The sequence below is a fragment of the Neoarius graeffei genome, chromosome 19, assembly GCF_027579695.1.
Source record: "Neoarius graeffei isolate fNeoGra1 chromosome 19, fNeoGra1.pri, whole genome shotgun sequence".
NCBI lineage: Eukaryota > Metazoa > Chordata > Actinopteri > Siluriformes > Ariidae > Neoarius > Neoarius graeffei.
The window spans coordinates 2,728,498-2,754,653 of record NC_083587.1 but is presented as its reverse complement, the minus strand read 5'-3'; positions in this window follow the sequence as shown (position 1 = coordinate 2,754,653).

The window sequence follows — 26,156 nt, the reverse complement described above, 5'->3', positions numbered from 1 at the left end:
CCATTTTCCACCTGACTCTTGTGCCCATGCGCGAACCCCCCTGCGTTTCACTCCAGAGTGCTTGACCTCCAACACACACACGTGCGCGCGCGCCTTGTGTCCGTGAAAAAACAGTTTCCCAGTCCGCCATGTCCCCAGCGCTGCATTACCATCTTTAAACACATTTGTGCGATCCAGCGCTTTTTATTGCAAACGACTCTTCTCCTTATTTTGGGGGCGCTTTCTAGTGCCCATGTAAGCTACCTGCGCATCTCTCACTCTTCACAACCACCACACCACACTTCCTCCAGTAGCCTTCTAATGTTAGTTCTTGATCTACGGAACGCGGAATGCACAGAACCGATGCTGCCCCCAAAAGGTACGCTGGTCGCTTTTAAAATTACGGTTAAAAAAATACCCCAAACCGGATGGAGACATTTCACTTGTTCGGTCCAATATTAAATTTAATACCTCCCTTTTGCAAATTCCAGTCATTCCAAACAATTTAAGACGTTTTTAGGCCTTGAAAACCAAAAGCTGTATTTAAAACTCTTTAAGGACCCGCGGGAACCCTGAGTCTGAATAGATAGATAAATATATAGCTTTCATCTTTAATCTTCTTGTTTAGAAATACACCAACAGTTAAAAAAAATTCTACCTCCAAATCATAAGAGTAATGTCTACCTTCAATGATCTGAATTTTGTTTAAGCTTGTTTGCTTGTCAGTACAGTTCAGGCTGCTAGCAGTCGGTGAGAGCAATGGCGGCTTTTCGTGCCGTTCGCATAGCTCCGTCTAAAGGCAATTAGCCACATTAGCTTTTCATGACCACAATGGCGGCTTTTCGTGCCGTTCGTCTAGCTCCGTCTAAAGGCAATTAGCCACATTAGCTTTTCATGACCACAATGGCAGCTTTTCGCGCCGTTCGCCTAGCTCCGTCTAAAGGCAGTTAGCATCATTAGCTTTTTAGCTCGGCTTAATGTTCTCGTATAGAAACAAACCTACCGTAAAATCACCAGAGAGTAATATCTAGCTTCAATAATCTCACTTTTGTTAAGGATGTATTCATATCTGTGATTGAGAGAATGCGAGACTGGCTTTTAATTCCTTGATGTCCTCATGAAGATGTTCAAGTATATCAAGTTTGTGGTTTATGGATTCCAGTAAACTGACCTCGATGGATGTGACCTTGGCGGTACCGATAGCGGGGGGAGTCTCTGGCAGGGGTGGGCATATCGATCTGAGTAGCGATAGTATTGATACCAAGGGGAGTATCGGAATCGAATCGATACTAGCGTGATGACATCGATACTTTCGTCACAGTTTCTCTTCAATACGTCCAGTAAATTACTTGAATTTACTCAGAGTTCATGCGAGTGTAGTTTCTCTCTAAATCTGTGTAAACAGCGCACCTTTCTCTCTCTCTCTGCCGCTCACACCTTGCCCCTCCCCCTCCCTGCTTTGTCGGAGAGCGGAGAGTCAGAGCACTGACTGAGAAAGAAAGGATTTTCTCTAAGGCGGGACAGTTAATAACTCAGAGAAGTAGTGCAATAAAAGGGAAGAATGTAAACATGTTACTGTTCATGAACAAAAACCTTTAAATCTGTTATCAACATGGGAACAGAGCCAAAAGGGCACCTCAAGGGATACTTCCTTGGAGGGCTTTGTGCGTAAAGAGCCAAAGGTTACAAGGCACTTGTAGTTTACACCTGATTTGCACTACTGACTTTATTTTTCACACATATATGCGTGCAATGGAAGGTATTTTTTTGTTGTGTTGTTTATATTGTTATATTTATTACATTCTTGCTTTTGTTTACTTATTTTGCACTACTGACTTGGTTACTTTATTACTGACTTTATTTTTCACAAATATTTGCGTGCAGTGGAAGGCAGGCCTTGACATTAGCACTTGCCCGATGGCCCGGCGGTGTTTTTTACGTCTTTCGGGCCAGTTCGGGCCACTAAATTTGGCCAAACAGTGGCCCGGGTGGGCCAGTACGTTTTTGATGCAAATTAACAATTTTATTACTCATATTTTACCCAGAATTGTGAAGAAATTGTTTGTAAAATGCACCTTTTCGATACGAGGTCCGCCATCTTTGTTTTCGTCACCCTCCACTCCGCGGCAGGAGAGTGTCGTCTTCGTGCATCTTCGGAGATGTTCGGTGCTGTTCGGAAGCATCATTTTGGCGGGAAAATAGCATCTTGTAGACGAAGACGGTTGCGGCAAGGAGACCATCAGAACGGTGAAATTCAAATAGAAATATGTTCAAACTTCACGCTCCGCAACCTGGCCAAAGGCCAGGTAAACAGTTTGAGCTAAAAACAAAAACTTCTCTTTGTCCGATCGTCGCCTTCTTTATACCACTTTCTGCCTCTTCCGCTAGAAAGTTCAGTGGTGTCATTCATTCATAAATACGATCGTGCATAAATTAACTATCGGGCGTTAATGAACGGCTTCATTTTGAATTCGGCAGCCAATCAGAGTGCGCAACGTCACGCTCGGTTTACAAATCGCCGAATATGGCGCCAAATCGTAAAACAGCATTTCAACACACGCGCTTTAGCTTCAGATGGTGTAAAATCGTTCAGACTTTGTATATTAATATCAAAATTTCAGGATACACTGCCAAGAAATATGGCTACATGTGTATCAACTTTTAGTGATTGAAGTATAAATGTTGGTTGCTATGACTGAAATAGAAGAACAGATAAAATAATGTGGTAAATTAGATCTGATCCCATATATTATATTATTCAAATATCCAAAGATGATGAAATCTATCAAAATAGCCAAACTAGGTCTACATTAGTTCATTACAAATAAAATATATATATATTCATTCTGACCCTCTCTGGTACAACCAGACCATGCTAAACCCAGTATACCCCCAGTTGCTAGGGTATCTGCTGTTGCCATGGCAACGGTTTATGCAAATGAGCTGAATTTGCAAAAATTTACTACTAGTTCCCCCAAGGACATATCCTGAAAATTTGGTGTTTATGTCTTGTCTTATTAAAAAAAATACAACATTTCACTCCTTTTTGGCTCACCTGAGCATACCTGTTAATTAGCTAATTAACAGGTAATTAGGGTTATAAATCACCCCCGAGCAGGTAAGGCTTTGCAAACATCTCACTAGATTATTCCCCAAAGTCCACCCTTTCAGGAAATGTATGGTAAGTCAATGATTCTCATGATATTTTATTAATTAAGAAATAAAACTTCATGGGCAATAAAAATGCCCATTTAAATCCAGCATGATAAGGGTTAGTATGCCACCCTCACCTTTCATCCACACTTGGGACTGGCCTGTGTGTGTCTTGTGGCTATTATATAAAGGTGTATTTAAAAAGTTAATTGTACTTCTATTTCTATAAGAATATCTACAGTGGTGAGAATTCAATATCTACAATGTTGAGAATATATGAGCCTGTGGTGTTTGCAGCGGCTGCCGTGGTTCGGGTACCGCATGCATTCGGGCCACCACATTTTCCATTTAGGCTAGAAACTTTTAAATTCCACTGGCCCAATGGGCCACCAGTGGTAAATGCTTAATGTCTAGGCCTGGAAGGTATTTTTTGTGGTGTTGTTGACATTGTTATATTTATATTTTTGTTACATTGTTGCTTTTTTGTTATTTTGCACTAGTGACTTTTTTCTTAAACAATTTTGTGTAGCAGAAGGTGATAAGGGAATTATTTTATTATTAATATACTGTTACATTGTTTTATATTGTTGTAGTTAGTTAATAAAAAACATTTTTATTTGCCTAAAATCTTTGTCTTGTGTTTTATCATAATCAACTAAAAAAGGCAAAATCACAAAATTATTCAATGATCATAACATTTCAAATAAAAAGTATCACTATCAGTATCGGCAATACTAGCCCTGTATTTACTTGGTATCGGATCGATACCCAAATTCCCAGTATCGCCCACCCCTAGTCTCTGGAGCCTCATCTGTCTCAGTTGACCAGTCGCGTGTTGGGTGTTTCTTGCCAGGTTCAGATGTCATGGTGTCCGGAATGAAGAAGTGGCCGTCGGAAAAGTTAAACAGATTGGCCGGTTCTTGTTGAGAGGTAATAACCAGTTTAAACAGAAGGAAAAGAATATTCCTGTAATCCTGTGTTTACAAACGGTATTCAGCGCGCCGCCATGTTGAATCTCACCCAAAGTCTCGCGATGGACTCAGTGTAACATCGCCACCTCAAATTAAAAGCCAGTCTCGCATTCTCTCAATCACAGATCGACACACTCGTATTAGAAAACAGTGAACTAAAAGGAAAGGTCACAAACTTATCCAACCAGGTAACTCATCTCACTAGCAAAAATAGAATCATGAAAGAAAAAAAAATACTAGACCTCCAATGCCGCAGCATGCACGACAACATTTTTTCAGGAATCCCACTATCAACCTGATGATCCTGAGAAAGCTGTGAAAGAATTCATGCAGTCATCTCTGAAAATCCCATCAGACGCAGTCAACAGGATTACCTTTCATCGAGTCCACCGTCTCACTTCCAAAGACAATAAAAAGCCACCTCTGATAATAGCCAAATTCGAACACTCAAGCACAAAGAACTTATTAAAAGCAAAGGAAAAGAACTGAAAGGCACATCATATGGACTAAAAGACCAATTCCCACGAGAAATCCAGGAAAGAAGAGCAGCCCTCTTGCCTGTAATGAAACAACTCGGGTAAGAAGGTAAGCGAGCTACACTGTCTGTCGACAAGCTTTATGTGAATGGAACATTACCGCGACCCAATATCACCACCATAGCTGCACAATGGCGCCCCCCGTGGCCAACGTGTTTGCGATGCGCTCCCGACACCGATTGTCTTTATTGTTTATTTTAGTAATTTTGATTGTGACAAACGCTCAGTGCTTGTACACTAAGATCACCTACAGCAAAGACACTTCTGGACATTGGTAAAATTCACCACGGGCCCAGGCCAGCCCTTCTGGACTGTAGCTTTCTTCTCCGAAGCTACACTGACACCATCCGGCAGGCTGTTTTTGCCCAGAGTTCACGCATATGACTCGGTCTGAGCCAACTGAGGCACTGACAAGCGCATTTTTTTACATCCTTTCCTCAAGCGCCAAATGATTTTTCTCCTGAATGGGTTAAATAGAATTTAGCTGAAAATTAGCCCCGCCTTTTTTCTTTTTTTTATCGTGGAAATTTTTAAGCCTTTTTTTAGCTTATTTTTTGAAGATCAGTTATAAACAGTGCACCTTCCCTCCTTTAACATTAACAATCATTCATTCATAACATGTCAGGGTACCTACATAACTGAAATAAAACCCCGCCAGGGAGTGAAGACACCAGCACACAGCCTCACAGCACACATGGCCGCTAGCGCCCTTTTTTTTTTTTTTTTAAATCACCTGCACTTTGATTCCGCTTTTTTGATTCCCACCCACAATAATAATTAAATAAGTCAGGACTTAGTCTGTGGAGCACTGAGTGGCTGTGCTCTCATATCTCGGGAAGCGAAGCAATAGTGCTAAAACATCCCAAATGAGTTAATTATGATCCAATGGCTGTTTGTGAATTGTACATGAAATTGCATAGACATAACTCGCAATTCCACATGAATAGAAACTAAAATTAGGTATATTTCTTCAATATGAGCATACTACACACAACAATGATAATCTGAGTCCCTTAAATCATGTTATAAAAGTTATTTTTTACAGTCAAACGTATATAATTATCTCCATCTGATATGCGACAGCATCACCGATAGCGACTCCATGACTGCAGTAACACAGCGGCACATTACACGGTGTTTTACTGAAAAAAAAAACGCTCTGTGTTCAAACAAGAAACTGCATCGCTGATAAAACAGCCATAAGACTTACCCGATCCGAAACCCACAGCGAGAAATCCTCTCCAATCCAGCTGAATGCAAACAATATGGCGGCTCTGCTGAAAATCATAGACATATAAACATAGACGCCGCATTGAGCTGGTGGCCTGCTGCTGGGATACGTCAGAGTGTCCGCCATATTGGGTGGGGCAAATCTTCCCCGTAAACCAAGGCAAGTAAATGGACTGAACTTCATAAAGCCCCTTTCTACAATAATATTTAACTCGATGCCTTTTATTCACCCATTAAGACACACACGTATATATTTGGGAAACAAACAGGCATCAAAACAACATATATAACTTTTAATGTGATGGTTATAAATAGTGTGTGAAATACCCTGTACACTGCAAACTAGCGACAGATACGCGATAGATAGCTCAGGTAAGCTAATCAGTCTATGATGAGGTCTAAATCCTGACTGATACATTTCATGGATGTTATTCCTATGTAAATATGAGCATAACTGCTGTGCCACAGCTTTTTCAAGGACCTTGGAGATAAAGCGGAGGTTTGATATTGGCCGATAATTGGACAGCTGACAGGGATCAAGGCCAGGTTTTTAATCAGGGGTTTGATAACTGCTAGTTTAAAGGATTTGGGTACATAGCCAATCGTAAGAGAAGAATTTATTATTTTTAGAAGCGGTTCAATTACTTCAGGTATTATCTGTTTGAATAGACGTGTAGGTAAGGGATCTAGTACACAAGTTGAGGCTTTTGATGCGGAGATTAATGAAAGTAATTCAGTTTCTTTAAGGGGAGTAAAACATTCTAATTGCTGATCTGATACAGTTCTATTGTTAACTACAGGGTCACTTACATTGTCTGACCTTAAATTAGTAGTTTGAATTTTTTGTCGGATATTCTCAATTTTGTCATTAAAAAAATTCATGAAGTCGTTGCTACTACATACTGCAGGTGTGCATGTGTCTATAGTGGACTTATTCCTGGTTAATTTTGCTACAGTATTAAATAGGAATCTACGATTATTTTTGTTATCTTCTATTAGGGAGGAGAGATATGTTGATCTCGCAGCACTAAGAGCTTTTCTATACTTCAGGAAGCTCTCCTTCCACGCTAATTTGAACACTACCAATTTTGTTTGACGCCATTTACGTTCCAATTTTCAAGTGGTCTGTTTTAAAGTGCGAGTGTCTTCATTATACCAGGGTGCTAATTTTTTGTCTCTGACCATTTTCCTTTTAAGAGGAGCTACATTATCCTACATTATTATGGTGGAACGTTGACTCTAAGCATTCAGTTGCCTGATGAAGTTCTGCAGGGGCCAACAGTGACCCAATCAAAGTTGATAACTCTGGGAGATCATTTATAAAGCTCTGTGCAGTAGTTGACATGAATGTGCATTTAATGTACATGTACATTTAATGTACATGTGGAAACAGAAAACTTAGCTTCCGGTGGTAGCGCGGCTCAGACGCAGCGGCCCCTCTCTCTCCCGTGTTTTGTTTGTTTTTCTTTGTAAAATGTGTTTTTCGGAGTGTCTTTCTTGTCAATGTACTGTATGTTGGAACACAAATACAGCCGACAGGAATTGTTACAAATTCGGAACAGTAAGATATGCGATGTTTTGGACATTGAAACACGGACGCTACAGGAGCTGGGAATCCTGCACAGACCTGCGGACTTGCCTAGCACGTCGACCCCAGGAAAGAGGCATCGACCGCGGTGCTCGCGAACTAGGAAGCGAGGGAAACGCAGAGGCATCCGGAACAGGCTAGCAGCTAACCCTACTTGGCCAGCCATACCATCTATCCTGCTAGCAAACGTCAGATCACTGGACAACAAAATGGACCACATTCGACTTCTAAGATCAGCGAACCGGACAGTAAGCAGTTGTTGTGTGTTCATTTTCACTGAAACATGGCTAAACGACAACATCCCTGACTCAGCCATACAACTGGAGCAGCTAACATGCTACCGAGCGGACAGAGCACTCTCGGAAGGAGGTAAAAGTCGTGGCGGGGGCGTGTGTGTTTACCTCCGAGATGAATGGTGCAGAGACGCTAAGGTAGTTTATAGACACTGTTCACCACTGGCTGAGTTCATAATCATTAAGTGCCGTCCATTCTACTTGCCGAGAGAGTTTACCGTGATTCTGCTCGTCGCAGTTTACATTCCACCAACCAACAACAACAGCAAGAGAAATGCAGCACTAAACGAACTCTACCATGCCATCAGCAAACAACAGACAACACACCCAGATGGTTTCATCATTCTCGCCAGGGATTTCAATCATGCTGACCTAAAAACTGTCCTTCCAAAATACCACCAGCACGTGGATTTTCCAACAGGGGGAAAAAAACACACTGGACATGGTATACACTTCCCATAAAGAAGCCTACAGAGCAACACACCTCCCCCAAATCGGACTATCAGACCATGAAACTGTCCTGCTACTGCCTGCATACAGACAAAAGGTGAAACTTGCTAAACCGGTTCCAAAAGAGGTGAGAGTATGGCCAGACGGCGCCCAAGCTGCTCTCCAGCACTGCTTTGAAATAACTGATTGGGACATTTTCAGACAAGCAACCACCGACAACAACCAAACAGACATTGAGGAGTACACAGACACCGTGACCTCCTACATCACCAAGTGCATTGATGATGTGACGCACACAAAAAACATCATCACTCGGGCCAACCAGAAGCCATGGCTGACAGGGGATGTCCACAGGCTGCTGAGGGCTAGAGATAAAGCCTTCAGAGCTGGGTATGAAGCGGGCCTGAAAATAGCAAGAGCCAACCTGTCACGAGGCATTAGGGAAGCAAAAAAGGACTAGACACAGAAAATAACCTCCCACTTCAGAGATAGCAAAGATACACAGAGCCTATGGAAAGGCATCCAAGCTATCACTGACTACAAGCCCGCGCCACGAAGCTGCGAAAGCAACACACCTCTGCTGAATGACCTGAACAGCTTCTTCGCACGTTTTGAGGAACAAAACAACACCCATCCACAGAAAACACCACCCCCACCTCACGAACAGACACTGTGTCTGTCTGTTGCTAGCATGAAGAGAGTACTCACCAACATCAACCCACGTAAAGCAACAGGCCCAGACAACATCCCTGGTCGGGTACTGAAGGACTGCACTGAGGAACTAAAGCATGTCTTCACTGACATCTTTAACACCTCACTGGAACAAGCCATTGTCCCCTCCTGCTTCAAAGCCGCCACCATCATACCCGTGCCAAAGAAGCCATCACCATCCTGCTTCAACGACTACCGTCCTGTAGCACTGACACCCATTATTATGAAGTGCTTCGAACGACTGGTCATGACACACATCAAATCCACCCTCCCACCCACCCTGGACCCCTTCCAGTTCGCATACAGGGCCCGACGCTCGACAGAGGATGCAATCTGCTCTGCTCTTCACCCAGCCCTCACTCACCTGGAGGAAAAAGATTCATAAGTGAGAATGCTGTTCATTGACTTCAGCTCAGCATTCAATACCATAATACCCCAACAGCTGATCTGCAAACTGGACAAACTGGGCCTCAGTACCTCCCTCTGCAACTGGCTACTAGACTTCCTCAGCAAGAGACCACAAGCAGTACGTGTCGGCAACAACACCTCGAGCACCATCACGCTAAGCACAGGAGCTCCACAAGGCTATGTGCTCAGTCCTCTGCTCTTCACCCTGCTGACACACGACTGCAAAACAAGCTACAGTACCAACCACCTGGTGAAGTTTGCAGACGACACAACTCTGGTGGGTCTCATCACCAACGGCGACGAGACACACTACAGGACTGAGGTGGACCTTCTGGCCAAGTGGTGCAGAGACAACAACCTCCTGCTGAATGTCAGTCAGACAAAGGAGATTGTTGTCAACTTCCAGAGAGGCCACAGCCAACACCTGCCACTGACCATCGATGGTGCTGCTGTGGAGAGAGTGAGAAGCACAAAATTCCTTGGAGTGCACATCAGCAAGGACCTCTCCTGGACCAACAACACCGCAGCACTGGCCAAGAAAGCCCAACAGCACCTCTACTTCCTGCGCAAACTGAAGCACGCCAGTGCCCCACCACCCATCATGACTACATTCTACAGAGAGACCATTGAGAGCATCCTCTCCAGCTGCATCACTGTATGGGGCGGGAGCTGCACTGACCACAACAGGAAAGCCCTGCAGCGTATAGTGAACACAGCTGGGAAGATCATCAATGCACCCCTCCCCTCCCTGCAAGACATATACACCACCCGCCTCACCCGCAAAGCTCTCACAATCGTGAGAGATGAGACTCACCCAGCACACAACCTGTTTAGCCTCCTGCCCTCTGGAAAGAGGTACAGGAGCCTATGGTCCAGAACCACCAGACTCACCAACAGCTTCATCCACCAGGCCATCAGGATGTTGAACTCCCTCCCCTCTCTCCCATCACCATCAATTTGCGCACTGTGAAGTACACCTTGCCTTCTCAAAATTGCAACCAAACTTTTTCATCTTTTGCTCTTTTAAATGTGAGATCGTTAAACAACAAAGGCAAGGTGTCTCTGGCATCGTCCCTTGCTCCTTGAAAACTGCTGCCATCACACCAGTCCTTAAGAAACCAGGAGCTGCTTTTGATGATTTTAAAAACTACCGGCCCATCTCTAACTTGCCTTTTATTTCTAAGATTCTTGAGCGTATAGTGGCCCTGCAGCTCCAAGACCACCTTACATCATGTGGCTTGTGGGAAGAGTTTCAGTCTGGTTTTAGAGTGAAGCATAGTACTGAAACAGCCTTGGTCAAAGTGGTTAATGACCTACTTATTGCTGCAGACTCTGGCCATTTTAGCATTCTTTTATTACTGGACCTGACAGCTGCGTTTGACACGGTTTGTCATAATACACTGCTCACTCGATTTGAGACACTTTTGGGTATTACGGGCACTGCACTTTCTTGGTTTAGGTCATATCTCACGGGTAGGGAACAGTTTGTTACTATCGGTGATTTCCGGTCCCATAGCTTGCCCCTTGCTCATGGTGTACCACAAGGTTCTGTCCTAGGCCCCCTGCTCTTCACTATTTATACTCTCCCCCTTGGCCATATCCTCTGCCAGCATAATCTTCATTTCCACAGTTATGCTGATGATACACAAATTTACATCCACACCAAGCCCTCACATCCACTTTCTGACCTGGCTGCCTGCCTTCATGATATCAGCAATTGGATGACTTGTAACTTTCTTAAACTCAACCATGATAAGACAGAAGCCATACTCATTGCCACTCCCACCCTCCTTAAAAAGATAAACCATTCTCAGTTCTCCATCCCAGGCTACTTTACCACCACCTCATCTGAAGTGAAGAACCTTGGTGTCGTTATTGACTCATCACTTTTTTTTTTGAATCCCACATAAAACAGGTCACAAAAACAGCATTTTTCCATCTGAAAACCATCTCTAAACTCCGATCTTCTCTCACCCTTGCCACTGCAGAAACTCTCATCCATGCTTTCATAACCTCAAGACTGGACTATTGCAATGCCCTCCTTACTGGTCTTCCAGCCAAATCAATAAACAGATTACAACAAATCCAGAACTCTGCTGCAAGACTTCTTACCCACACCAGACCATGGCAACACATCACGCCTGTCCTTCACCAACTCCACTGGCTTCCTGTTCAGTCACGCATTCAATTCAAAATCCTCCTACTCGTCTTTAAGGCACAGCATAATCTAGCACCCCCTTATCTCACTCATCTCCTCTCCCCATACCAGCCCACACGCACCCTACGCTCCACTGACACACACCTCCTTGTCACCCCCTCTACTCGTCTTCATTCCATGGGTGACAGGGCTTTTAGTGTAGCTGGGCCTAAACTCTGGAATTCTCTCCCCCTCTCATTGCGGCAGTGTACCTCTCTCTCTTCTTTTAAGGCACAATTAAAAACCCACCTTTTTACTCTTGCTTTTCCCTTTTAATAGATACTTTTTTTTAATCGGTTTTATTATTTTAGTGTCAGAATGGTCCAGCTATTTTATTGTTTTATGTTTTTTATTGATAGTTTACTTGTTATATATTCCTGTCCTGCTTCGTTTTATTCATCTTATTTTTCATTATTTCTAATTGTTTATAATTGCTTGATTTTATTTTTACACTTTTATTGTTAAGTGTCCTTGAGTACCCTGAAAGGCGCTTTAAATACAATTTATTATTATTATTATTATTATTATTATTATTATCACTGACAGCTCCACCCACCAGACAGCCAAGAAGTTAGGATCTTGCCCCCCCCCCCCCCCCGCATGGGAAAGACTCTGACTCAGGAACCCCCCCCCACACACACACACACACACACACATACATGGAAAGACTTGAACTCAGGAAAGACTCTGACTATGGAACTGCACTATGTGACTTTTGCACCTTTACCTGCACTACCTCACTTTTTTACACACCATACACTGTTTTCTTGTTGCTGCTGCCCTCCACGGAAAAGACTTCTCTATGGAACTACATATGTGACTTTGCACCTTACCTGAACTATCTCATAAGAACTGCCTTGGGCCCTACAATATAACAACTTACCATATGCTGCTTCTGAATGCTGCTACACATTATTATTAACACATTATTATTTATTTAACACATTATTCTACATAAATGCTGCTACTGTGATAACCTCAACTGGACTGTGCTGTACTGTACTGTGTGTCTTGTATACTAGTCTTGTTCTTATCTTCCTGTCTTTAGCCTAGATTATTTTTTCTAAATGTTAAATGTTTCAATTCCCCCCTTTTTTTTAAATCATTACTTTATTATTACTTATTGCTTGTTACACTGTTATTGGTCCTGTCTTGCGCTTTAATGTTTGTCTTGTTAATGTCAGTCCTATGTTTGTCTATGTCTTTACATAGGATAGAGAGAAACGTAATTTCAATTTCCTTATATGACCTGTGCATATGAAGAAACTGACAATAAAGCTGACTTGAACTTGAACTTAATACAGTAGCGTGGTGAGGTGCATATATTATATTGCCACCAAAATAACACGCTTCAAAAATAGTTTTATCCCTACTGCCATACAACTTCTGAACTCTTGCAGATAAACATTGATCATGGACTGAAAATTGTTTGATGTTGGAATTGTCTGTGTCTATCTGTATGTATATATGTGTCTTATATATGTTTTAGTTTGTGTCCCTAGTCTTTATGTTATATGTTGGAACCTGTATCATGCCGTACTGAAAAAAAATTCCACCTGCTTGCAGTGTGGTCATTAAAGAATCATTCATTCATATTATTACTCAGACATAGTTTGAACGAGATCAGATAATGATCTGAGAACTTCAGATTACAAGCCACAGGTGCTCGATTCCCAATCCTCCTGACCTTCTCTTCCAGCTAAATCAATCATTCACAAAGACCCACAGAAATCCCTTTAAAAACTTGGGGACTGGGGAAACAGGACAGAGAAGTGATCACGGCTCGCTGCAACTGCACGGCCGGGAAAGCAGTTTTGTGCCGTTAACTCGTGAGCTCTGTTTTAGTTTCCGTAGATTGTCTCAATTATCTTATCTCTCTAGTTCAGTGTAGGAGCCCACTCTACATCATCCCTGTAAAGATCACTCGGACATCCTGATAAAGTGAAAACATACGCATGCATTTACAATATGGCGATAAACAGTAAACAAAAAACACATGAGGACTGAAGCACCTCCTGGACATCGTGAAATAATGGAAAATGGTGAGAAAAGTGACTTGCAAATCCAAACGAAATAAATCAGAGGAATTTTCCTGAAGCGACCACTGCAAACTCGAGCGTTCTGCGACTCTGCTCCCTTCCATCACAGCGAAAGGTTCGGGAGCTGCTTCTCATTGTCTTTTGGTAAAATCCTTTACTCCTTCACCCTTTATCACTTCACAGGGAACCTGGAAGAAACTTATCAGTTTCACGGTTTGTCTGATTCAAGCAGAACAAAACACAAGCATAGCGCATTTTAATGACTAGCAAGCAGCCCCAGCGATAGTAATGCTTTCTGAACAGTGACTTTAGCTGACCACCACTTCATGTCTTGCATACCTAATGAGGCAAAGATGACGTCGGATGCAACCTAGCAATTGCCATGTTCTCACCTGAATAAAGAACCAGGCAGAACACACCTGGAATCCATGCAAAATGTATGTTTTCACACACAGAGAAGGCAATGAAATGAACACACATCCACACAGTATTCAGTGCCTGAAGTGTTTATTTTAAAAACTAAAACTTTCTCCAAACAAGAAAGCTCTGAATTTCCTCACACAATCAGGGCCCTCACCATGCCAGACCTTGCACTGAAAGTTAAACAGCTGAAATCCTGCCATGTGCAGGACAGCGCAGTGACCTCCCCATGGAGACAGGGGCAGTTTATCTGGGTGAGGGGAATTTTATTTGAATATAAACTGATAATAGTATTGAGTGACATAACATAAACTTTGCTCAGTCTTCATAAAACATACGGATTTATTAGTGTCTCTGCGATCGCCCAGAACAGCACAAGCACATTTGTGACCCCTCACCGAATCCAGGGACACATGTCGGCCGAAATGAATCCGAGATAATCGCAAAAGAAGCATTTTTTTTCAAAATTTGTGATTTTTGTTTTTTTCCATCATGTGCAAGTTGAGATCTTGAAGAATGCAATCAGTATTTCAGATAATAGATTGTTTTGTTGGAAAAGCATACATTTTTTGTTGCAAATTGTCTCGTTTTTGTCAGGACTGTAGCCTGCTGGGGGGTGTGGGTAAATTACCATATGGGCCATTCACATGATGATTTAAGTCTTTTTTTTTTCCGCGAATCAGCTGTATGATCCGAGCTGAGCGCATGGCTACTTAACTGCATACAGGCATGTAATTTCACTATGGAATGAGTTACTAAACAGAGCGCAGAGGAGCTGACACACCGCGAAGCAAACAGACACACCGTATTTACATCGGAGATCACCATTTCTAGCAAAAAAAACCGCAACCTCGTTTTCCAGATTGAATGGAATACTTGAATGATCGGATGATACACGGACCGTTCTAGGATTACATTCCATCGGAGGCATTGGTCTGTGCAAGGCGACGTTTCTCTTTCTGATGGGGTAAGTTTATTAATCTAAGGCTGTGTGGTTATTTTTGCATGTAACGGAGAGTGTTGTGGTTTGGTTAAGCCTAGGTCACAACCGGATGTACGATTTTTTGGCCGTGTGATTTTTGGCGTTTCCCAAATCGCTGCAGTTTTTTTTTTGTTCATGGAGAAAGACGCGCGTTGGCCATAACTTTGTCTTGCAACCTGAAAAAAACGTAAGCGCCCGTAGAGTTTGTTTGACATGACAAAGAGCCTCTGCGGCCAGTCTGCGGCTCAAAAATCAGCACATCACGTGCGCTCTCCGTGTGTTTCTTGCATTTTTTGCATGTAGACCGGCCATAGGAGCACGGTACGGCCGGTTGTGACCGAGGCTTTACATGAAACTAGTGTTGTGTTAGTTGTGTCATCATCGTGCTTTCTTTCTCACGGTGTGAGTAATTTTTCAACCACAAAACGTTAAAGTATACTTTAGGACTTATTTTTGTACTTCATAATTGTGTTGGGCATACTTTGCATGGAAGGAAAGTTGACGTGGTGATCTTTGTTTACATGAAAGTAGCATCGTGCTAGCTCGTAGGGGGGAGGGCTTTCCTTAATGTCATGCAAATGAGCACCATTATGTGCCCGCCCTGCACCCAGAGTAGCTGAGATGGAAAACTTTGAGGGCGATTTTCTCCCTTTTCTGTTTTAAGAAGTATACACTTTCAAAAGGCCACACATTCTTCAAATATTGTCAGATCTCCACATGGAAGGCATCATTGGAAAGCTTAGAAACTGTATATAGTGAAAATTCATTATGTCTGATTATTATAACTATTCTTTAAGTTCATTTCTTAAGACACGTATTTTTTAGTATGTTATCTCGTTTGTTGACAGTTTCGGCGAACACTTCCGCCTTCTTCAAAACAGTCACCAGATGTCGAGTGGTGACGTGCCTTATCAGCTGATGTTACTCTATGGAGGCATGAACGTCCCGCCCAATTTGAAAGGTAGTCCACGCCTCCTGCTGTCAGGTCGCTGCCCCAGGACTGCGCTCCAGGTGTGTGACAGCACGTATGCTCCCTCATCCCGGTTCATCATCCTCTGCGCCCGCTTTCGTATCTCCACTGCCTCCAAAATCCAACGCTGATATCTATTCTCTTCAGCGCGAATGACTCTGGCCTCTTCCCAATTCATAATATGATTTTGTCGTTTGCAGTGGTCTGAAATAGCTGATTTTAAGTTTTCTTGGTTTGCTTTTTCTTTTTCGGATCTTGTGAGTCTTTTTGTTGTTTCTTTTTCACATTCTAATTGGTGTTCTTTCCTGCGAGTGTGGAAGCATCTGCCCGTTTCACCAATATAGACTTTATTGCATGACCGGCAAGGGATTTCATATATGACATTACATTTATTGTCCAGTTGTATTTTGTCTTTGGGGTGAACTAGCAGCTGTCGGAGGTTCTTGTATGGTTTGACCGGGGTGTTGATGTGATATTTACTCATGGATCGTTGGATGCGTTCTGTAACTCCTTTTATGTATGGTAATGTGACAAAGCCCCGGTTTGTTTTTTCTGTGTTTTTTCTTGTTTGTTTGTTTTTTTCCTTTTTTTGTGTCTGTAATTTTCCTTTTCGAATTGCCCACGGTGGATATTGGCAGTTTTTTAATGCCTGTTGGATGTGTTGTTCCTCCTCCTGTCTGTCTTTCTCCTCCGTGATGTTCTGTGTTTGGTCGTATAGTGTTCTGATTACTGACATTTTGTGTACGATGGGATGTTCAAATGTCCAGAGAAGATATTGGTCGGTATGTGTAGGTTTTCTGTATGTTGTAATTCTGATATTACCTTCTTCTGTGTGGTGTATTTTTAGGTCCAGAAATGCTATTGTCTTGTCCGTTTCCTCTTCGTGTGTGAATTTGATGTTGTCTGTCTTGTCTATGGAGTTTAAATGATCCGTGAGTTGTTGTGTGTGGCCTGTTTTGAAGAGAATAGATATCAGCATTGGATTTTGGAGGCAGTGGAGATACGAAAGCGGGCGCAGAGGACGATGAACCGGGATGAGGGAGCATACGCGCTGTCACACACCTGGAGCGCAGTCCTGGGGCAGCGACCTGACAGCAGGAGGCGTGGACTACCTGTCAAATTGGGCGGGACGTTCACGCCTCCATAGAGTAACATCAGCTGATAAGGCATGTCACCACTCGACATCTGGTGACTGTTTTGAAGAAGGCGGAAGTGTTCGCCGAAACTGTCAACAAACGAGGTAACATACTAAAAAATAAGTGTCTTAAGAAACGAACTTAAAGAATAGAATGCTTAGAAACTGTACTTTCTGAATCTGCCAATAACTCAAAATGCCCCCGGGCAGACATGTGTCCCTGGATTCTGTGATCTGCCACATTTGTCCTCGTTTCCTTAGGAAGACAGACCATAGTAACCATGGTACCATAGTACCATGTGGCCATAGTAACAGTGGCCACCTCTGCCTTCACCCACTTCATTGCATCAGCGTTAAGAGACATGCCCCTATTCCAAATCCGGCCACTGCCATTAGTGCCTTCCGAACTGTGGACTCGGGATCCTCGACATAAAAGAACTCCACAAAACCATCCTGCAACATAAACACAATTAGAAAAAACACAGTTACTTACACACACACACACACACACACACACACACACACTTCCAGAGTTATACTTACACACAACAACATGAGGGCATAAGGCAGGATTGTGTGTGTGTGTGTTCTGAACCAGTCTCATCAATATACTCACCCAGCCGTTGTTGATGAACCAGTGCTGCAGGTCTGTAGTGAGGTAGGAGGAGATTTGTAAGGCAACAATGTCCACACACTCATCTACTTGCTCCTTCACACAGTCCTGCTTCAGCCGCTCACACACCACAGCACCTAGAGCCAGAACACTTGCGATGTGTCCCCAAGAAATCACGCCATTGTCAAACACACCGCTCAATACGGAGTCCACACCATCCAGACTATTGTTCTTGTCGAACAGCTGCCGCACCATGCCTGTAACACACACACACACACACACACACACACACACACAATCAGTAGACAATAATCATCCAACCCTTGATCTAAAGCATCAAGTTCCTGAGCTTCCACGTAAAAAAAAAAAAATCTGACCCCCCCCAGGAAGAGAGCCCAGCAGAGACCGTTCTTGAGGAAACGCAGGACAACACGCCTACCTCCACACCACAGAGAGTACACTCTCCTACGGTGCACTACTGCAAACTACACCAAGTGGTGCCAGTGGCTCAGTGAGACAATGGGACAGAGCTCTCTAACCTACGCTCCATCTACACCAGTCGACTACAGAGGAACGTTGCACCATCACCAGAGACCTGAGCCATCCAGGTCACCACCTGTCTGTCCCTCTACCACATGGAAAACGCCACAGGACTATTAACACACGGACTATCAGGCTACGGAACATCTTCAACCCGACAGCTGGACCCGTCCTCTCCCACACCCAGTCCCCCGAATGGCTGCACCACACACAACTACTGAACTGTACTTACTACAATAAAGCTGCCTTTTCTTGCAGTCCATCTGCCTGTAGGAGTCAGTGTCTCTCTGTCCTGAGGAAAATAAAACAATATCTTTCCCTGAAATTCCCAGCATGGGGACAAATTACCCAGAATTCCCCTTACTTTGTGTGTGCACCCAGGTTTCCTCATGTCCCTTTCATCTCCCCGTGTGTGTGTTCATTCACGGTTTTCTCTCTGTTCCTTGGGCACTAGGACACTCCCCTTAAAGGACCGGACTCGGTCTCCTCCTGTCTGTGTGTAATCTACTTTGCACTTCTGTCTGTCTGTGCAGTGATGTGTTCAGTTACTGCATGCTTTTTGCCCCCATTCATGTGCTTTATTTTCACCTTCACTAATGTGATCATTTACACACACCTTAATCTTACTGAATTATCTGCCACTGCCCGTGTGTGTGAGAAAGTGCGTTGGTGTTTGATAAGCATGTTTAAAAATAAGCAGAGTTCCAGGAACCCAGTTTCCACGATAGATAGATAGATAGATAGATAGATAGATAGATAGATAGATAAAACTTTATTGATCCATTTGGGAGGGTTCCCTCAGGGAAATTAAAATTCCAGCAGCATTATTAAAGAGTAAACAGAACAGAAAATAGAGAAAACTTCTAGATAAATTAAAGTATTAATTAGACAGCAGTTCCACTTTAAAAACACACCTCCTACAATACTTTACTCAACTTGTGTGTGCACACACCCGACAGCACACAGTTAAAGATCCTGTGTGCTACAACATTCAGTATTAAATGCTGTGTCCTGTAAAGCACAGAATATCCATAATGCACTTTAACATTTATGGGAAATAACGTGGTGAAATTCTTTTAAGTCCAGACTGTCCCGTCGGCCTCGTCCGTGTGAGAAAGTGTCCAGTGGAGCGCTTAAAGGCCCGGTCCCACTGCACTTATGGATGCAAAGAGGATGTAAAACGTAAAAAAATCTTTGCCATCCGTTGGAAAACGCTATGCATCCGTTGTGTACTCATTGCATACGTGCTTCATACGCTCTATCCATCGAGCATCCGTCCACTGTGATTTCATCCGCGCAAAAAGTTTTGAGCTGCACAAAACTTTTAGAACGGATGAACTTTCCGCCGTGTACGATGTAAATCCGCGACATATACGAGCAACAAACGTTCTATGTCCGTTATCATCCGTTAAACGTCTGCTGTATCCTCTCTGCATCCTCGCAACTCACATCCGCTGCAGCTGAAAACGGAAAGAGGGAGGAAAGATAAGGTACATGAAACGTCTATTCATCGTTAGTAGCACGGAAATAGAAAGGATGTAAGCGTATGCATCTCGTATATAAAGTATTCAAAACGGACAAAGCGTTTATATCTGGGATGTATCTCGTATATTTAGGATGTCTGGAGTATGTCTAGAGTATGTAGAAGGACACCTAGCGCAGTGAACGGTCTGCATCCGATATAGATCCGCGCAATATCCCCTTTGTTTCCGTTAGGCGTACGTGATGCAGCCCCTTCACCCGCTATGCATCCGCTCTTTCTGCTATGCGTCCGCTTCTCAGTTATCACCGGTAACCCCTTCGGAGCTGTCATCCACTTCCATCCGCTAGGCTTCCTATTAACATGCGTTTAACATCCCCGCTATATACTACCCACGGCCGTTCTTTTCCGTTCTGTTTTCGCCAATTTTGTCCATTTCTGGAGCGAATGAAAACGGATAGAGCCACCCCCGAAATTTTGCTCGTCCGCTGTGTCCTTTTTGCATACGTTTTGTGTCCATCGGCCAGTGGGACCGGGCCTTTCCGCTTGCCGGAGCGCTGACTTCTCTATCCAGGTCCCCAGAATAGACCAATCAGTATCTCCCTCCTTCCAGAAAGGCTCCACAATTGGCCCAAGAATTGACCAATCACAGCGCCACATCCATTGACCAATCACAGCCCGACTTTTGCCGGAGATTATTTTCAGCAGAGTCGCCATATTGTTTGCATTCAGCTGGATTGGAGTGGATTTCTCGCTTTGGGTTTCGGATCGGGTAAGTCTTATGGCTGTTTTATCAGCGATGCAGTTTCTTGTTTGAAAACAGAGCGTTTTTTTCAGTAAAACACCGTGTAATGTGCCGCTGTGTTACTGCAGTCATGGAGTCGCTATCGGTGATGCTGTCGCATATCAGATGGAGATAATTATATACATTTGACTGTAAAAAATAACTTTTATAACATGATTTAAGGGACTCAGATTATCATTGTTGTGTGTAGTATGCTCATGTTGAAGAAATATACCTAATTTTAGTTTCTATTCATGTGGAATTGCGAGTTATGTCTATGCAATTTCATGTACAAGTCACAAACAACCATTGGATCATAATATCATATAGATATTAATTATAAACAGACATATCAATCACATGTGTTTTGTGTGTAGCAAATTCCTATCTGAACTTGATATAATCATTCTGATGTATATTCTTGGGGATATTGCCAATGTGGGAAAGTTTGCTGGCCAGTGCCTAGAGGGGGGAAGTTCTGCCCAAATTTTTAGGTAAATTATTTATTATTCTGGCATTTTGTAGTAATGGACCCCAAGCCTATCTTCAAGAGACTGACCAATGGGACCTTGGCTACACTGATGAGGCATGCCGCGTCGCAGCTGATAACAAGCTCCACTCACATCCACCTTGTCTGTCTGACTCCATCGTCATGAAGAATGTGGTCGACGAAGTTCGTAAGGGTGGGGGAGATGTCGGCAACAATCTCCTGATTTTAAGTCAACACCGGCTCCAATTTGGTGCATATCGGGGACAGACCTTCAAGTGGTTGTTAGAGAATGGTTTGGGCTACGCTGCCTGGTTTGTGGATAATCTACGGTCTGAAAAGAAAGTGAGTACCCCGCTCAGTAATAATAAATTTGCCTTCGGAGAGTACCTGTTGTCTTTTGAGGAAGGCAAGGAAGCAGTGGACATAAAGGAGCGACACAGGATATCCAAACAGAGAAGGCCTGCTGTCGGTGATGTCAGTGCCTCTCGCTGAGAAGCCTGCCACGACTGAAGCAAGTCCATCACATCGCCATAAGAAGCCGGATGATAACGCCAGTCCATCCACATCCCGACTGTCCTCGTTGCTCATTGGTAGGATGCTCTCTCCCGCTGCTTTGAAGCACCGGTTTCAAAACATGAAGATGACACCTCCCACACCAAAGCATACAGGTAAAACGACTATGTTTTACAAATACATAACATAGATAATGTATTGATATTGGCTATCATGAATTAATATTCATATTATTGTTAATTGTATTTTTTCAGCAACCCCTGCGGAGAGTAACGATGATGACCTCGTCACCAGCCATGGACGCGTATGAGTTGTCCCACGTAGAATCACCAGGTAATAAACCCACAGATACCGGAGTGTTAATTTATCAGATTCATAGAATAGTAATGACAATTGATTGTTTTAGTTGTATAACTATATCCTGTGGGGCGGCATGGTGGTGTAGTGGTTAGCGCTGTCGCCTCACAGCAAGAAGGTCCGGGTTCGAGCCCCGTGGCCGGTGAGGGCCTTTCTGTGCGGAGTTTGCATGTTCTCCCCGTGTCCGCGTGGGTTTCCTCCGGGTGCTCTGGTTTCCCCCACAGTCCAAAGACATGCAGGTTAGGTTAACTGGTGACTCTAAATTGACCGTAGGTGTGAATGTGAGTGTGAATGGTTGTCTGTGTCTATGTGTCAGCCCTGTGATAACCTGGCGACTTGTCCAGGGTGTACCCCGCCTTTCGCCCGTAGTCAGCTGGGATAGGCTCCAGCTTGCCTGCGACCCTGTAGAACAGGATAAAGCGGCTACAGATAATGAGATGAGATGAGACTATATCCTGTCACTTTATCCCATAAGTCTTAATGACAGGCGGAGCTGCTGTGGCGTAGCGGTTGCATACTCGACTGCATAATAGCATTCCAATCATTTAGCAGTGATTCTAAGTAAACTAATCATTAAGACAAATTTTTTAAACTTATTGTTATACTGAAATAATGATACAATTCTCAAAATAAAAGTAAAATTCAGTGACATTCATGTGTAATATGCATGTTTTTTACATACATGATTATGTTCTTCTAGCCTGTGTTGCTGAAGCCAGTGTTGAGCTATCAACTGGTTCTACTGGCGTGGCACCCGACAAGCCAGACGTCATGCCCGTGACCGTCACTAGCAGTCAGTCAGATCCCATGACAGATGTACATTCGCTGAGTCAAGTCAATGGTATGACAAGCAATCAAATCTGACAAACTTTATTTTATGAATTGTAACATTACTCATTTGTAATGATACCCGAGTTTTAATAACTGTACATATAATATGGGTTACATATTATGATTGATAACATTTCTATGACTATTTTATTTTCATGACTGTGTACTTATGATCTTTTATTCACATTTTCATGATTGTTAATTTACAGATGTCATACTGCCCGATGGATGGAAGCAGTCCTTACCTGCAGCAGACCACCACTGGATTTCCAGGGCCTTGTTAAAGCTGTCTAAGCGTAAGAAGGCAGAGCTCGCATGGAAGCGTGTTGTCAAGCTGTGGTGGTACCCCCCCCACAACCGTCCCTGATACCCGTCCAGCTGCCACGACCCGAACGATACTTTGCCCAGCGCCTGTTACTGTGGATGCCACGTAAACTCTTGCAGGTACGCCTGTCCTGTCCAGACCCGTCCTGCGAGGACCACCAGCTGACCTCTGCTGGACTCTACCCACAAGTGAGGCAAGTTCTGGACATTGATGGCTTCTACCACCTGGCAGCAGAGTGCCTTGAGTGTGGGAAATGCAAGAAGATCATAAGCTGGAGTGGCGCAATCACTCGCCAGCTGGACATTGGTCACCGCGTCCAGTTTCCAGTCCTGCTGACCTACCACTACGCCTGCGACATGCGTGCGGCCAAGCTGATGCGCCAACGTGGACTTGGAAACAGTGCCACCCAGCTACGCAACAAGCTGGTGGAACAGCACAGCGAGATATGCAGCGCTCGAAACTAACGGTGTCCCGATGTCCCGGGGACCATAAAAAATGTCATCGGGACACAAAATTATTATATCTGGGACAATCCCGGGACAATGGAAAAAATAGATCTAGAAAAAAGTTCTACATTAATATTATTTACAAAGCCGTAACACATACGTAGACATTCACCTAATTTGTCAATTTTAATTTTAAAACGTTAACAGCGAAAAATACATAGTAGCTTCACTTTCGATGCACCTGCATCCGTAGGCTACAGAGCAGCGCATTCTGTTCTAGAATCTTCGGCCGGAGTCCGCATTATATGGACTTGGAATGGAATTGCTACCGCACACGCTGCACCGACTCTTGCCAGAACAAAAATGCTTAAGTGGTTGAAGCGGACCGACCGCGGGGAAGAAACTGAAAGCCCAGACATAACGTCTCCGGGACCTTCAGGATCCAAAGTGTCATCGCCTGGTCTGCAGGCAACGCTAGCAACTGAATGAACACTGTTAGACACGTTATAAAATACAGCAGGAATGATGTGGATGATATTGACGGAAGATACCGTTCAACAGAATAAGTGAGTTTTCTTGGTGTCTTTCTAGTTCAGAAAGTTTAGTCAGTCAGCAGCACAACTAGGCTCGGACCTGCCACTATGCTGATGGTGCTAACATTTGCACCCGGCAGCGAAAGTTCATAAAATGGATAACGGAAAGTTCATAAAAATGGATAACGGAAAGTTCATAAAAATGGATAACGGAAAGTTCATAAAAATGGATAACGGTAATGGTGAAAATTATAAGTTGGCCTTATAAGTGCCAACAGATATTCAAGGTACAAGTAGATGAAATGAACATAAAAGGGGTCTTATTTTCAACTAAAGTGTACTGCAGATGTAGGGAGTTGAAACATTTTCTGAATGAGCTAGTTGGCCCCTTTAAATAAACGGGTATCTATTCATACAGTGAGATCGCCGAAGTTTAATAAACTGAAAATGCAATAACTGTAATTTTGAAGTAGATGATGTATAGGACACGTGTCGCTTGTGTCTTGTGACTTATTGTAAAAATGATATAAAGGGTTCAAAATCGCATAGTTACAAATATAATAGTAACTTCATATGATGGGCGGCACGGTGGTGTAGTGGTTAGCGCTGTCGCCTCACAGCAAGAAGGTCCGGGTTCGAGCCCCAGGGCCGGTGAGGGCCTTTCTGTGTGGAGTTTGCATGTTCTCCTTGTGTCCGCGTGGGTTTCCTCCGGGTGCTCCGGTTTCCCCCACAGTCCAAAGACATGCAGGTTAGGTTAACTGGTGACTCTAAATTGACCGTAGGTGTGAGTGTGAATGGTTGTCTGTGTCTATGTGTCAGCCCTGTGATGACCTGGCGACTTGTCCAGGGTGTACCCCGCCTTTCGCCCGTGGTCAGCTGGGATGGGCTCCGGCTTGCCTGCGACCCTGTAGGGCAGGATAAAGCGGCTAGAGATAATGAGATGAGATGAGACTTCATATGATAATATTAACCACTGGTTATTTCAGAGAGGAAAAAAATGGGGACACTATTGCTTCCATTCGGGACAATACAACACAGAATTCAGGACCACTGGGGGACACAAAGAAAAAAAGTTAATTTCGAGCCCTGGAGATATGGTCGCAAAAGGTCATCCACTACCTTATTGACTGCCAGACCTTCACGGACGCAACCACCAGGAATTTACTGGTCAGGCCTGACGTCAGAGACCCCCCTCCGATGCCCGATGTTTCACGCTACAAGTGGCTTCAGACCAGGGGTCCCCAACCTTTTTTGTACCAGGGACCAGTTTCACACAGAAACACTTTCTCAAGGACCGGGTAGGGGCGTGAAGGTTCCAATAACAAAAACCTTAATCATTATATTTAGTATGTAATCTGAATGCAACAATTACATTTTATATTAGGCACTTTCATGAACTATTACACTATAATATCAACTCACCAAAATGTGGAATCAGTGGGAGCTCTGGGCTTGTTTGCCTGCAAGTAGACGGTCCCATCTGGGGGTGATGGGAGTTAGTGACACTCGAATTGTATTCCTTATATCCAGTCTACTCTGTAGTCTTGTTTTTGTTGCTGTCACTGCAGAAAACCCCGCCTCACAAAGATAAGAGGTTGAAAATGGAAGCAGGACTTTCAGTGCTTTTGTGGCAATGTCAGGATGTTCTGCTTTGACTTTACTCCAGAATGCAAAGAGATTTGAAGTTGTTTCAAACATGGACCGAAGGCCACCATCTTTTGCAATCTCAACTAGTTGTTCCTCTTCTTGTAGGGTTAAAGTTGATTCCCCTGGCTTGTTCACAAATGGGTTCCGGATCCATTCCTTCCCCAGCCTGGGGTCTTTTGCGATGGGGAAGTAATGCTCAAACTCTTTTGAAAGCTGCAACAGGTGATCATGCACTAACTGGGTGAATGAAGGTCCAAACTCAGTCGCTTCCATAATCCCTGCTACTATGTGAAACATGTCAAATATCCCTGTGTTCACTCTCTGTCTCCATAACTCCAGTTTGGCTTTGAATGCTGCAACCTTATCTGCCAACTTGAAAATGGTTGTCATTTTCCCCTGAAGTGAGAGATTGAGTTCATTGAGCAGGTTAAAAATGTCACACAGGTAAGCAAGTTTTGAGATCGAATCAGTGTCACTGAAGTATGCTGCTAGTGGTGACTGTTTTTCTATGAAAAATGTCTGCAGTGACCCTCTT